Here is a 15271-nt window from a genome sequence, read left to right as displayed (position 1 = left end):
AGTAGGTTGTATTTCAAAAAGACTCTGAACCCCCTACCAAAATCTCAGACTGTCCCTGACTGAGTGGAAGAGAGGGGGCAGTCTTCCCCTCCACTGAACCCATCTGGACTTGTCACACTGTCCTTCCTCATGTTTGTAAGCAATTGGTACACGTCGTCAGTGATTGTTAGTACTTCCATGACCACCCTTATCCCACCTCGTTGCTTTCACCTGCTCCCTCTTGTTTTTCTACTTGTTTTTGGTAGGGGGTTCAGAGCCCCTCCTTGAACCTTCAGATGCACCAAATACCTTCCTGCTTCAGGGTTTTTACTTTACTTCGCCGTCTACTGGAAAGCTCTTCTTTCCTGTAGTACAAGTCTCACTCCTTACTTTCTCCAGGTTTTTGCTCAGATGCCATCTTACCCACAGGTTTTTCTGGTCACCACCAGCATTCTCTGTCATACCCGTCTTGCTCTGTTTTACGTCATAGCACTAAGGAGCATCTGACAGATTACATTTTTATTTGCATACTTGTTTATCTGTGTTTCCCCTGTAGAATGAGGATAGAGCCTTGAAACAATGCCTGGCACGCAGTGGATGCCCAGTAAATATTTGTTGAGAAAATGAAGAAATTGTTAGCATTTAATTTGTATTTGTTCATATACATTATGTTGGGGGCTTCTAGAAGGCACTATTAGAATTTAACTTGTGACTCAACACTGAAAGAATCTTGGAGACTGGAGGTTCTTAAAAGACTGTTCATACACCCAAAGCAGTGTTTCACAAGATTTAATGTACAGAGGAATCAGTAGGGTATCTTCTTGTAAGTGCCTAAAGAGGGCGCATGTTGTGATGAGCACTGGGTATTTTATGCAACTAATGAATCATAGAATATTATAGCAGAAACTAATGATGTATTATATGTTGGCTAATTGAACATAATACAAGATAAATAAATACATATATAAATAACTAAGTACACAAAAATGTTCCCATTCTGATTCAGCAGGTGTGGGTTGGAGAGTTGGGGGCCGGGCTTCTGCATATCTAACACTCTCCCATGTGATGATGATGGTGCTGGTCCAAGGATTGTGCTTTGAGTAGGAAGGCTTGAAGGCAGATATCCACAGGTGGATTCACGGGGTTCACAGAGGCAGGATCATTATTTTGAATATGTGTCATTATTCTGGCACAAAACTACTTTCTGGAGTTTTCTGATTAACAGGATGCCAATAAACAGGTAATTTATTATGCATTTTAAAATAGAACTTTAAATCATTAGCCACGCATCATTGTTCTGTAGGCAGACATACATTATGTATCTGGCAATTTCGTTTTCTGAGGAAATGGTAGACAACATACATCCGATTCTCAAAGGGGTGATAATACTAAACAAGGCCTGACAACCATTTTTTAACAGATGATGTTAAACAAAGGAAACCTGAGGTATCAAACCAAAGCGCATCATGACCACGGTTACAATGGTGAAAAAACCCGCATATATGCTTGCAAATACTTGACAAGATTGTGTTTTTACTACAACAGGGTTTTTTTTTTTTTTTTTTTTGCTAGATAAACAGCTTACTTTTTAAGTTAACGTTTACCAGAGATGATATTTTCCATGGGAAGTATTAGGTGAAAACATTTGCAAAATGCTTGGAACCCTACAATCCCAAGACAAATATTTGTTTTCCCCTAGACACTGGAAATGGACCCCAGCTGGAAACACTGGCTAAAAACGAATATTTGGAAACTCTGAGGCTCTCTATAAAATGCCATTGCAGTAGCTCACTGTCCTTCTAGTCTGAAGCCAAAATACCCTCGACGGGGCACTGGTACAGAAAAGCTGTTTTCAGGCACAAAGCAAAACAAAGCAAAAAACAGCCCATCGAGAGCTGCACAGATTTTCAGTCAGGCAACTTATCCCCAGGTGCGTTTTTCTCAGGCAAGGAGAGTGGGCAGTTTAGAATCAGAAGTAATAATCCCCTGAATGAACAAGAGAAGACATTTGGAAGAACTGAGATGTTTAATACTAAAAGACTCTACTGTAATAGACTACTAGTACAGGGCTTAGTCAAAGGTGTTACATGCTAGACTCCCTTGTATTATTATGGTATCATTATCATCATCATTGCCAGTGAAGCTACTAGACATCCCAGTAGATGACACTTAGTGAGGACTTAATACGTTATGGTCAGTGTGCTAAGCACCTTCCATATCTTTTCTGTAGCAGAAATACTTTTAAACACTTATTTGAAGTAGGTCCTATAATTTCTTTTTTTTCAGATGAAGAAGCTGATGTGTAGATACATGGTTTATATTCTAGGTGACAAAATTAATGAGTGATAGAGTTGGGATTCAAATTTAGATCTTCTTATACTAGAGCTCATGCTACTGACTAGTCTCTTTTACTCATAACCATAACACCTTGATGACTGGTGACCTTGGGACATCTATTTAGGGAACTAGATTTTAAAGTTCTTTGGTTCATTGTGCCCTTGGTGTAAAGAAAAGAGATTTTTATAAACTTCTATCAGCTAATTAACTATTCTAAGTTATTTTTCAGAAGAAACACTAAATACTCTTGATTAATCATGGTGAAATTTTTATTCATACGAGCTAAGAGCTTCAGCATTCCCATTTCATGGAAGCATGGATTTTATGTGGCTCTCTAGCAGGGCAAACATAGGTTGTTATGCTAAAATGGCCTAGGGTGAAGATAAATGCAACTGTTTTTGAAACTGACCACTTTTTCTTAATGCTCAGTTTGTGCTTCTGTGAATGAAAAGAGTTTCAATACTTAAATGTGAGTATTGGACAGGGCTCTTAGTTGCCCATAACAGAATATGCATAGGCTAGTTTAATCAGAAAGAAGAACATATTGGCAGATAGTAGTGAGCTTCCAAAATCTCTGGGAGGGTGCCAGACAGCCTAGTGCTGGGGCTACCTGGTCATACCCAAGGACTTCTCTCTGATCACATGGCTTCTCATAACCTGTGACGCCAGGTATGTGCCTTTGGAAGCTGATGAATCAAATGCCTCCCTAACCACTCCTGCCAGAAACCCAGTTCTTCTAGTTTGGCATCCAGGTAAAAGGTAGTCTCTCAGTTATCTGGCTTCTAAAACTGAACTTTCAGTATGAGAAAACCCCCCAAATGTAGGAATATGTCCAAAGATGTTGGGCAGTCAAAACAAGGAAGCCCCCAGTATTGTGAAATATTCAAATAAATGTGAACTCTCTTTCTCTTTATTACATTTCCCCCTCATTTCAGTTCCTTTGACAGCTAATTTCTTATTGAGAATAGAGACTCTGTTCATTCACTCCTCAAAATGGCACCGCGTTAAGTTCACACAAAGGCCTGTCACGGACTTTTTGAGTCTGATGAAATCTGTATTCAAAAGGCAGTGAAGGAGGGGCGCCTGGGTGGCTCAGTGGGTTAAGCCGCTGCCTTCGGCTCAGGTCATGACCTCAGGGTCCTGGGATCGAGTCCCGCATCGGGCTCTCTGCTCAGCAGGGAGCCTGCTTCCTCCTCTCTCTCTCTCTCTCTCTCTGCCTGTCTCTCTGCCTACTTGTGATTTCTCCCTGTCAAATAAATAAATAAAATCTTAAAAAAAAAAAAAAGGCAGTGAAGGAAACGTGGCGAATTTGGGGCTAAGCATTTTCAGCTTGAGTGAGACGGTAGGACATTGAAATGAACCTGCAATGGGCTCAGAAGCACACACAGGGCGCTATGTTTGGGAGTGGGAGTTGCCCGCCAGGGGTTGATAGCTGAAGCACTGGCCAGAGAATGAATGTGTTTTTTAATGTCAACAAACAGGACAGAAGATTGAACATGGAATTGTGAAGACCCCCCCCCCCATAGCCATGTACAAGTCCGGGTGCACAAAAGAACAGCAAGCCTGTAAAGCAATGGAGAAGGACCAGATAGAGAGTTGAGAAGACACCTGTACTCTTCTAGTGTCATAGGGATTAAAGGAGGCAATATAGTGGCGCTGATTGCCTTTGACTCTTCATTAAAACATAGTTTTAGTATAAAACAGGATTTGAAAGAGATAATATTTGAGGTGAGTCTCCTTGCCAAATTTGTTTTCAAATCTCTATCATTTCATTTGATTCAACATAATCAAATCATTAAATATAGAAATTACTTTCTATGTGTGCTTAAAACAGTTTTGAGTTATTTTTACTTAAACATAAGGTCAAATCTAGTTTCTTGTAGTTAATCACATATTCAAAGAAATTACCTTAAGAATTCTGTTTGGGGAAAGACTATCACATGATGTCCAGTGAAGTTATGTATAACTCAATGTAGTTTTCCTCTTGGCCACAAACTGTGGAACCTGGGCAGACTACCTCACTTCTCACTCAAAACATCCTTTAGGACTAGATATGGAGCTAATGTTTCAGATTGGAAGAAATAACACTTCACAGTTTGTATCTAGGAAGCATGTGTTTGCAGTTTCTTACATCTCTGAATAATGTGAGAAATCAGAAGGCTTAATTCACTCAGAAAATATTAACTTTGAGAAGCCTACTGTATGCCAAACAATGATGTTTAGTAGTTTTGCGTTAAGGTAGAAGTAGGGAGGCAAAGTAACATTTGCCTTTTCCTGAAAAAAAATTGAGTTTTATTTTTTACTTAGGAGACATAGCAAGGAAAAGTGTATTCTCTGTATTATATATGTTTGGGGTAAGCCCTGGCATGACAAGGGGAGGTCTGGTATCATGGAAGTTTCTATTTCAGTAGGAAGAAAAAAGAAAGCCCAATTATTACTGTACCAGAGAGATGTCCATTGAGTTTTCTATGATGGGTTTGATCACCCTTATTATTGCCAAGTAAGTTGCCCATGCCATAGATTTTTCTGGTGTGGTAATGATGGACCTTGAACATTATCTTTGCTCTGGTGAAGTTCTTTATCCCTTTACTTATAGACATTGCTGGGTTGACATTGCATATATCACAAAGCTAGCATCAGTTTTCTGTTGCCTTTAATTAAACTACTTACCTGATCATAGAATCATTTTGTTTTAAGGAAAGAATGACTGTGGTCAACCTAGAGAGGTATACAAAGGATCATTCATGGATATATGATGGGATAAGAATAAAAACAAACAAACAAACAGAAAAGTAGCAATGTTTGTTTGAAAAAATCTGATATTGTTAAAATTCTCAAATTTATTTTCGTAAGTAGAGAATAATTTAGATTCAGTATATGTTTGGCTGTGTCATCTATGTACTTCTCTTGTCGGGACAGTCATTTGTTTTTAATAATACATTTATCTTGATTAAAATACATGGTTTTTGTTGTTGTTGTTTTTGGTTTTTTGCAGCAGGGCCACTGGTTGAATCAATATTCTCCAATAATAGAATTAGCAACATCAACAACAACTACAAGAGTTGGCGTATGTTGAGTCCTGACCGTGTGCCAGGCATTGTTTTAATCACTTTGCATATATTAACTCATTCTCATAAGGGCTGTGAAAATGAGACTGGCGTAAGTAAAGACCCAGTTACACAGCTGGTAAGTGATGGAGTCAGCCTTTGAATCCAAGTAGTTAGGATTACAGATTGGTGCTTTTCTGTTCTACCTGTGTCAATAAAGATAGTTACTAACCAAGTCAAATTTTCTTAGAGCGTATTTTTAGATAATACAAATTGGTAAAAGAATGTAAGAAAGCAGCAAGTGTGGGAAATAAAGGAAGACCAAAAGGAAGGAAGACCATTCCATCATTGGATGAGAGCTCTGTTTACGTTTTGAGCTGTTCAGACTTAGTCTTTTTTTTTTCTTTTCATATTTACACAAAATTTGCATCATACTATGATTTAGTACCATACAGTTTTGATTATTACAGCTCCATAGTATATATTGAAATCTGGGATTATGATATCTCCAATTCTTCTTTCTCAAGATTGTTTTGGCTAATTGGGATCTTTTGTGGTTCCATGCAAATTTTAGTATCATCCTGGTTCTGTGAAAAATGTTGTAGGTATTTTGATAAGGATTCCACTAAATCTGTAGATTGATTTGGGTCATATGGACATATTGGTTCTTCCAGTTTATGAGCATGGAATATTTTCCCATTTGTTTTTGTCATCTCCAACTTCTTCCTTTGATGTTTTATAGTTTCTGAAGTAGAGGTCTTTTACCTCTTTAGTTATGTTTATTTCTATGTATCTTATTATTTTTGGTGCAGTTGTAAATGGGGTTGTTCTCTTTATCTCTTTTCCCCCTACTTTGTTATCAGTGAATAGAAATGTATCAGTTATCAACTTTGTATCCTGGGACTTTATTGAATTAGTTTATCAGTTATAGTAGTTTCTTGGTGGTCTTTTGAGTTTTCTATATATGGCATCAGGCTATCTGCAAATAGTGACAGTTTTACTTCTTACCAATTTGGATGCTTTCTATTTCTTGTCTGATTGCTGTGGGTAGAACTTCCAGTACTATGTTGATCAACAGTGGTGAATGTGGACATTCTTCTTTTTATTCCTGATGTTAGAAGAAAAGCTCTCAGTTTTTCACTGTTGAGTATGATGTTTACATTATAATATGTCACATTAAAAAATATTTTATTTATTTATTTATTTGTCAGAGAGAGAGAGAGAAGGAAGGCACAAGCAGGCAGAGTGGCAGGCAGAGGCAGAGAGAGAAGCAGGCTCGCTGATGAGCAGGGAGCCCGATGTGAGACTCAATCCCAGGACCCTGGGATCATGACCCAAGCCTAAGGCAGCAGCTTAACTGACTGAGCCACCCAGGTGTCCTATAATATGTAATATTTTTATTCGGGTAATATATTTTAGAAATATATCCATAGTATTATGTTAATATGATTTTTTAATATGGCTGTATTAAGTTATGGATGTTCCATACTTTTTATGTTCCCCTGTTAAGTATTTAGATGATTTTCTTTCTCTTACTTTTAGGAATCAAGGTTTTTAGTAGAAACATAAAAACTAATAGACAGTAGTATCAAACATTATAATTTATTTGAAATTAGAATAGAAATATAATTCATTAATTTATGTTTTCTCTTTTAGATTTGTTTGTTTACTCTAGCCATATCTGCTTATGTGCTTCTCAAAAGTATAATTTATATTCAGGAAGGTTGACAAAGAGAATATTTCAGTCTGAAGTGGTATTTATTATTTTGAGTCAGAATCAGTGAATGATTTGTCTTTGAAAAATTTCTCTGATGGCTCAGCTGATGTTGAAAGTCCTCATCATTTAGTATGTGTCTAGTCATCTAGGAAAATGCCATGTTTACCATTCGTGTTGTGTTAAGATTTTAGATCTAGTGTGTTTTTAACATAACGTGCTATTTTTGAGCAGAATTTTCTCCCATATTCATTTCAGATGATACAGATAACAATCCTTGTGGAAAAACTGGTACCACAATATTTGATTCAACAGTCTATCAGTAGTACTACCTCTATCCAGTGATTCTGAATATCTTCATAATGATTATTGTTCTCAATGATGGGTTAAAGTCATTATGAAAGATCAAATTGTGGGCAAGTGTAGTAGTTAAGAACATGCATTTTGGTGTCACATGGACCTAAAATGCAAGCTTAAATTTGCTACTTTGTAGTTGTATAATTTTGAGTAAGTTACTTAACCTCTCTGAGCTTCACAGTTTTTTACCTATAAAATGAAGTTGTAAAGATACATAGTGTCTAAGCTCTGGTAAGCCTTCTATAAATATTAGCTTGAATTATCACCAGTATCATTATTAAGTATATGTTATTCTATTCCAGTGATGTGGAATACAGATCTTGCTTGGCTTAAGATGGGGTTACATCCCCATTAGGCCCATTCTCAGTTAAAAACATCTTAAATTGAAAAAGCATTTAGTACTCTCAATCAACCAAACATCATCACATAGCTTAGCTTCAATGTGCTCGATAAGCTATTGGGCAGAATCATCTAAAAGAAAGCCCATTTTATGATAAAATGTTGACTACCTCATGAAATGTATTGACTATTGTATTGAAAATGAAAAATAGAATGGTTGTATAGAAACCGAATGGTTGTCAGGGTATTGGTTGTGTGTCCTCAAGATTGTGGGGCTGATTGCAGGCTACAGCTCTCTGATGCTGTGTAGAATCATCAGAGAGTCGTACCGCATATTGCTAGCCTGGGAAAAGGTCCAAATTCAAAGTTCGGTTTCTACTGAATGCTATTGCTTTCACACCATCATAAAGTTGAGAATCATTAATTCAAACTACTGTTAAGTCTGGGACCATCTGTATTGGTTTTTATGTGCAGAATCTAAGTAATTCTCTCATGAAGTTTCTAATTAACCAAGATACAGGATTCATTGACTGGGGTTGACAGGACACTTACTACATACAAATTTTAGAATGATAAATCCTGAAGAGTTTGTGTCTTAATAATAACAGCAAAATAATGGAATTCCTTTAAGGAACTTTTAAGGTTCTTTCATGTATCATTTATTTTATAACTATCTAGCTTGCCCTGAATTTTTGAAGAACACTTTACATTTTTTATTTTATGTGTGATTAATGCATGTGTAAAATAGTGCATGGGCAATTATTTAACATTATTGATTTTTATAATTATAAACTCAAAGTGCATAAAAATATAGTTCCATATATCATTTCAGAGGTTCCACTGACAAAGCAGTTTCTCCAAATCAAGCATTATTATTTGATTCTAGGATTATATTTTATATTGATCTGAGATGAGAAGTTACTGTCTCTGGTTTGATACAACAACAAAAATATTGTTCTTCCTCCCTGGCCTGACCCTGATAACCCTATGCTGATTTTTTTTTTATATTATCTTATTCATAGTTGGTCTAGTTCCTAGGAGAACATTTTCAGTGGTCCGTAGGTTAAGACAAAACTGTCAGCACCTTATTGCAGTAAAAAAGAGCCATCTCCCATTTTTGTTTTTGTAAATCTTATCTAGACAGATTACTTGCAGAAGTCAGAGCCCAAACTATTGAGAAAAGCATGTTTAGAGTTGTGGACATCTTTGATAATGGAGAAGAGAAGAACAATGTATAATCTTTCTGGAACTACTTTTTCCAAGCACTTACAAACCCTGTGGACAGGGTGCAATTAAATGATACTTTCAAAAAAGTCATGAAAGAAGAAAACCATTTAAAAAGTTCTACTAATTGTGCAGAAGTAAGATAAAATATTGACAGGATAGGAGGATTTTTTTTTTTTTTTTTTTTTGAGAATAGGCTCACTCTAATGTAGAGTGATTTTTTTTTTTTTTTAAGGTGGTTCTTTCTTAACCCTGCCTCTGATATAGTGTAAGTTAAACCCCATGGCTCCAGGGAAGAGTCTGGGCCAGAAGTCTAGTGGGGTGCATTCAATTCTAACCCAGTCTCAGCCTTTTTTTGCTTTTTACTTTCAGCAAAAAGCCACATAACCTTTCAGTCCCTCCAGTTATGCATCTATAAAGTGAAAAGTTTGTATTAGGTGGTCTTAAAGGCTCATTTGGGTTCCACCATGATATCATTTGCAAATGGAAATATCCTTGCAAATGTGCTATGTGGCTTGCTCTCAGTTTGGGACTAAAAGCTGTAGATATTAAAGTATACTAAAACTAAACAGCTTTCTGTGGAAGTGGACCTTTAAGATACATGTGTACAAAAGTCTGATTTTTATGTTAGTAATACCTTTGCAGCTGATACTTACTTTTATAACATGTACACGTGTGTCCGTTCAGATTGCTATGTCTAGATTAATGTTCTCAGACATTATTTCTGCTTCACCATCAGGAATTGGTAGATTTGAAACCTATCCTATACTACCTTGAGTTCACAAAAATAAGAACATTCTTCTATTTCATTATTTTAAAACAAGTTTAAATAAGACAGTTTCTTCTCAAATCCCCAATAATGTTTCAGTGTAGGATGGCTCTCATTGTCTTGGGGGCACAGTGTCCTTCATTGTAGGAAAATGTTTTCTTGAGAGTCTTCACAGTTAGCACATTTTAGGATATTGTTCCAAAGTCACATTGAAGAGATGCTTAAATTTGTAGGATTTATTGTGACCAGCAGACAGTACATACCTTTTGAACATGTTAAGGAATGTGTGAAACATGCAGTGCTACTAATGCTAGGTAACATTAGTTATCTGTCAACAGAATCTGATAAAGGCATTTTTAGTGCCATTTTTCAGATGATAAAGTGAAGTGCAAAGAAGTTAACTTGGCCAACAATCACTAAGTGAAGGAGACACATAATTTTTGAACAACTAACTTTTCTCTCATATTATACTGCCTCACTGTAACAATAAATATGTGGAGATTTCTAAGTTTTAATGTGAATGTTAAGAAAACACGGTATGTTGGAATGCTTTATAGAGCCACACACCCAAACCCATTGAGAGTATAAATGGTTAGTTCTCCCTGTTCTGCATATTTTCCCCATGTGAGCACACTGGCCTGGCTCAAAAATGCTTGGTTCTACTCCTGACATTTCCACTGCATTCTTCAATGTAATATGAAAGGGTTGGGTTAGAAAATGTGAAAATCCTTAAGATTCCTTCTTAGTGTGGTTCCGTCTGCTTTATGGAATTGTGGGACTTTTCCAGATGCTTTATAAAGTGTTCCTGTGTCAGCAGGCCTGGCCCTTTGCACTGGAGGACATAGTGGTGCATAGGTTCTTAACTTTGTTGGGGGAAGACTGAAAGTGGAAACCAGAAGTTTTCTTCCTTTTTGTTGAAAACAGGCTGTCACCAAGTCCTGCCTAGGATGTTTGGGATTAGTCACAGAACAGGAGGCTCTGCAACCAGACTGGCAGTGAGTCATGCTGGGTAAGCACAGGACCAGTGACTGGTGTAGGCTGCCATGTTAAAAATTACGCAGATGCCCAGAGAGAGCTGCCACCCATGGGAAAGAAGTATTGGGGCTTCTCGTGGCAGTATTAGTCATAAAATGACAAATATGAATGTGATCTTAGAAAGCAGCTGAACTTTTTTACTTTATAGCTGGGGCTCAAGGAAGTGAGGGCAATTGTGCAAGTCTATAACTTTAGTGTGAAATTTGAGGATGGAATTCAGATCCCCCAACTTCATATCTAACTTCTCACTCATATTTACTTATGTTAAATGTCATACCTCACTTTGTTTCCATCGCTTGGATGGTCCTGGATTGTAATACCATAAGTATATTGTCACTAGGTGAATTTGTGTCCATTACATTTCATACACAACCGAAATGCCTCTGCCATCTTTATTAAATCAACATGAAGCACGAAAATTAGATTCAAAATTAGACAGCAAACATAGTGACATATTATTATTTTTAAGTGAGTTAAATCATTACTGCTTATAGATTCATATATAGCAATCACATGCAGACAGAAAATAGAAAGGTCAGTAAACAAAAAGGGAGCAATAAATGGCTGCCTTTTGGATTCCACAGAGCTTCTGTTAGGTTAAGTTTTCCTTAGTTTAGTTATGGTGCAGTAAAGGAAGTTTCAAAGGTCAAAGTTGACCTTGGGACAGTGTAAGAGTTGGGGCATCAACCTCCTGTGCAACTGAAAATCTACATGTAACTTTTGACTATCCCAAAACTTCTTTTTAATTTTTTTTAAGATTTTATTTATTTATTTATTTATTTGACAGATAGAGTTTACAAGTAGGTGGAGAGGCAGGCAGAGAGAAAGGAGGAAGCAGGCTCCCTGTGGAGCAGAAAGCCCGAAGTGGGGCTTGATCCCAGGACCCTGGGATCATGACCTGAGCCAAAGGCAGAAGCTTTAAACCACTGAGCCACCCAGATGCCCCTATCCCAAAACTTCTAATGTCGACTCTTAAATGGAAGCTTTATCAATAAGATAAGCAGTCAGTTGAACACATATATTGTATGTCATATGTATTGCATACTGTATTCTTATAATAAAGGAAGCTGGAGAAAAGAAAATGTTAAGAAAATCATAAGAGAAAATACATTTTAAGTACTGTCATGTGTTTAGCATAACTTACATGTAAGTGGACCCACACAGTTCAAACCCATGTTGTTTAAGGGCCAAGCGTATACCACCTGCTAGTGAACATTTCAGTGATTCTAAGTTGGGAAACTTGCAAATGCAAGTATGAAAAGATGACTAAAATACATGTGTTCATTGAACAAGGAATCAAGAGAAATTTTAAGGAATTGAAAGAAAGCACGTAGGCACCATAAATGTATTCAGGTATAAAGAAATCACAAACAAGAAAGCCTAGAGACTAATAGTGTTGGAGGAGAGATACTGGCTTGTTAGTAGATTTGGGTTTGCAGTTTGGAAATCCTCTCTCTAAAGTGCGTAAAATCTAATAATTGTGCTAATGGTCTTGGTGTTGATTTTATGCAAATTGATTAATCCCTCTGAACCTCTGATTCCTCATTTGTTAAGGTGTTGAACTAGAATATATTTCTTGGCTTAAGCAACCACAGTTGGACAAAGAATCTTATAATTAGTATCTGCAGCTTCGTTAAGAGGTAAAAAAATTACAATAATATTTGTTATTTAAATAAGTAACTTCATTTGCTAGACTTACATACATGGTAGGCATACTTTTTTACATCATTCATAGATACTCCACATTGCTTAATATTATAGATATTTAGGGCTAGAACACACGAAGAAACTTAGCATTTACTCATAGTCCCATATTATAGTCTCATATTATTTTATCAATAAAGGTGAGGAGATCTTTATCAATTAGATAATTATTTAGATCTTTATCAATAAAGGTGAGGAGATCTTAGTGATATGAAGTTCCTTACTTCTCTGTTTGTTAGTAGAGGCCAGCGGAGGAGCAGATCCTCATGATTTTCCGTACAGAGGTTTTATTTATTTATTTTTCTTCTCTAGGAAAGATGATAAATGGACTTTCTCAGATGCCAACTCAGATCAGTTGGTAGGGCCAGCCTGATGAGAAAGACTGTGAAGTAAAGACCCAGGTACTACAGAAAAGACTACTGTTACCGATTAGTACTGTCTGCTGTGTGCACAGCATTGGGGATAGCATACACGTTTGCCATCACTTCTCAAGGCTTTTCTTTACACATGTTCCTTGAGGCTAAACTTGCAGTATTTCTTCTGTCTTACTTGTAAGTGCCATCACTCACGATATCACTTGTTGTCTAAGGTATTGTATTCTAAGAGAAGCAATATGTCTCAGTGGACCAAACATAGATTTGATCATTAGGAAATATACCATTCTCAGGCTTTAGATCCTCATTGGGTTTTCCTGAGCTGTTTCTCATTTCTTATGTTGCTAAATGTAGATTATTAGCATTGTGTGTCTTATTTGACTACGTTCTTAAGACTACCAGGGTAGGACCACAGCCCTGAACATAGGCTGGTTCTACTTTTGCCTCTTAATGGAAGGCAGTGAAATGTAGTGGGAGAGGAAAGGCAGATGGCTTGTCCTTTGTGGTTCTGATGACTTATATCTAATTTCAGCAGCTGAATTATATTCCCAGATATGGGCTTTCTGATATATGATGTTGGAGGAAGCTTTCTCCCACACTGGCATACTCTGGCTCCTTGGTCTGCTCAAGGGAGTTGTGAAAGAATCATACCTTGAACCAGCAGAGCTGTGCTGACCCCTACCTTCCACTTCCTACAGTTTTGCAGGATTTTGGAAGAAGATGGGTGGGTCTTCTAGAACTGGTTAAATAATCTTTTTCATTGATCCAGATCTTTGAGCTCATCCCCATGATTCCATCTGGAATCATTTAAAAGAAAAAGAAGACACATTAATCTTATAAGGAACTAGTTTAAATTCTGAAACCTGAAACACATAACAGATACATAGTGGTTTTTTTTTTAAGAGCTATTCAAATACAAGTCAAATTTGAGTTCAAATGGAATGAAATGCCTATTTCTGTAAGCAAGTTTAGTTATTTTCTAGTCCAGATTCTTTGTTTTACAAATGAAGAAATTGAAGCTCAGGGTCTAGGAGGATTAAGTGACTTTTTCAACAGTCCATGTCAGAAGAAACACAATAAGAAGAAAAAGTCCAAAACATCCCAGTATTTGATCCAGTGTATTTTATCTTATACCACACTGCCATTAGTGGTTTTAGAATTACAAAAATTTGATTTACTTTTGAACTGAGTACTTAGGGTTTTTTTTTTAATGTTTTATTCATAGTTTAGTAAAAATACTGATGTTCATTTTGATGTTTAGCAAGCAAGTACTGTTCTAGATTTTATTTTTATTTTCTTCAAGCTTCTAATGGACATTGACGTCTCTGTGGTCTCTGGACTTATATTTTAGCTTTGAAGATTCAACTGTTCCCGGCTCCATCGCAATTTCTACATTATTTTTCAACTTAGGGAAGTGGGAAGATACCAGACATTCATGGTGAGACTATTACAACTTCCAGTTCAGTTTAAAATCTAGACTTGGAAGCACCTTCAGAATGATTTCTGGCTCCACAGCAAGCAGGTGATACAAGTTTAGAATGATGTTAAATGTACAGCAACAAAAACTGTTTATGTTTCAGATTCTCACATCCCTTTAACTTACAGCTCTGTTCACAGGTAGTTTGGGAATTTATGTATATTAAATTTAAATATTCAGTGACTAGCCTATGACTAATTGCATTTGAATTAGAAAAGCATATGTTAATAAGCAGTAGCACTAACTAGTATTCACAGGTGAGTATTCTAACATTATAATGAAGCTCTTGGCAACAACGCACTCAAGGTCTGTTTCTTTTTTTTCTTTCTTTCTTTCTTTTTAAAGACTTTCAGTCATTTATTTGAGAGCGAGAGATAGTGTGAGCACAAATGGGTTGGGGGGCAGAGGGAGAAGGATAAGCAGACTGCCTGCTGAGCAGGGAGCCCAATGCAATATAGGGCTTGATCCCTGGACCCTAGGATCAGGACCTGAGTCCAAGGCAGATGCTTGCCTGACTGAGCCACCTAGGCACCCTCAAGTTCTGTTTCTTAAAATGTATAACTTAGGTGCTCCTGAGGTAGAAAACAAAACAAAACAAAATTATTCTTTGCAGATGGAGGAGAGAATGAAATGGAACCATAAAGTCACTTTTGTGGAGATTTGGGTCTGTACTGAACAATTTTAGTGTTTAAACAAGAGCAGAGGACTTGAAAGATGACTTTTAAGTGCTAGATTAGAAACACCAGATGGAATTGATTCCCAATGAAATGGAAAACCTGCTGAAATGAAAAAGGACCTCGCTAGTAACACTTAATTTTCTAAAATGAATGTCCCAAACCCTATAACTCCTTTCAAACACTGGGTAATTTCACATAGGATACATTCTATATAAGAAGAAAAATGGACATCATATCT

General features: G+C 36.7%; 1 long non-coding RNA gene across 1 annotated transcript; it reads left to right on the top strand.

Moving 5' to 3' along the window:
- The first annotated feature begins 744 nt into the window (after positions 1-744).
- Positions 745-14500, top strand: LOC101684824. Its single transcript, XR_199887.2, has 4 exons — positions 745-802; positions 3798-4044; positions 12818-12906; positions 14231-14500. It is a non-coding gene; the product is annotated as an uncharacterized LOC101684824 (long non-coding RNA).
- The last annotated feature ends 771 nt before the right edge of the window (positions 14501-15271 follow it).

This window comes from Mustela putorius, unplaced genomic scaffold (genome assembly GCF_011764305.1).
Source record: "Mustela putorius furo isolate JIRA1106 unplaced genomic scaffold, ASM1176430v1.1 tig00537255_pilon_pilon_pilon, whole genome shotgun sequence".
Lineage (NCBI taxonomy): Eukaryota > Metazoa > Chordata > Mammalia > Carnivora > Mustelidae > Mustela > Mustela putorius.
This window is presented reverse-complemented; position numbering and strand designations above follow the sequence as displayed.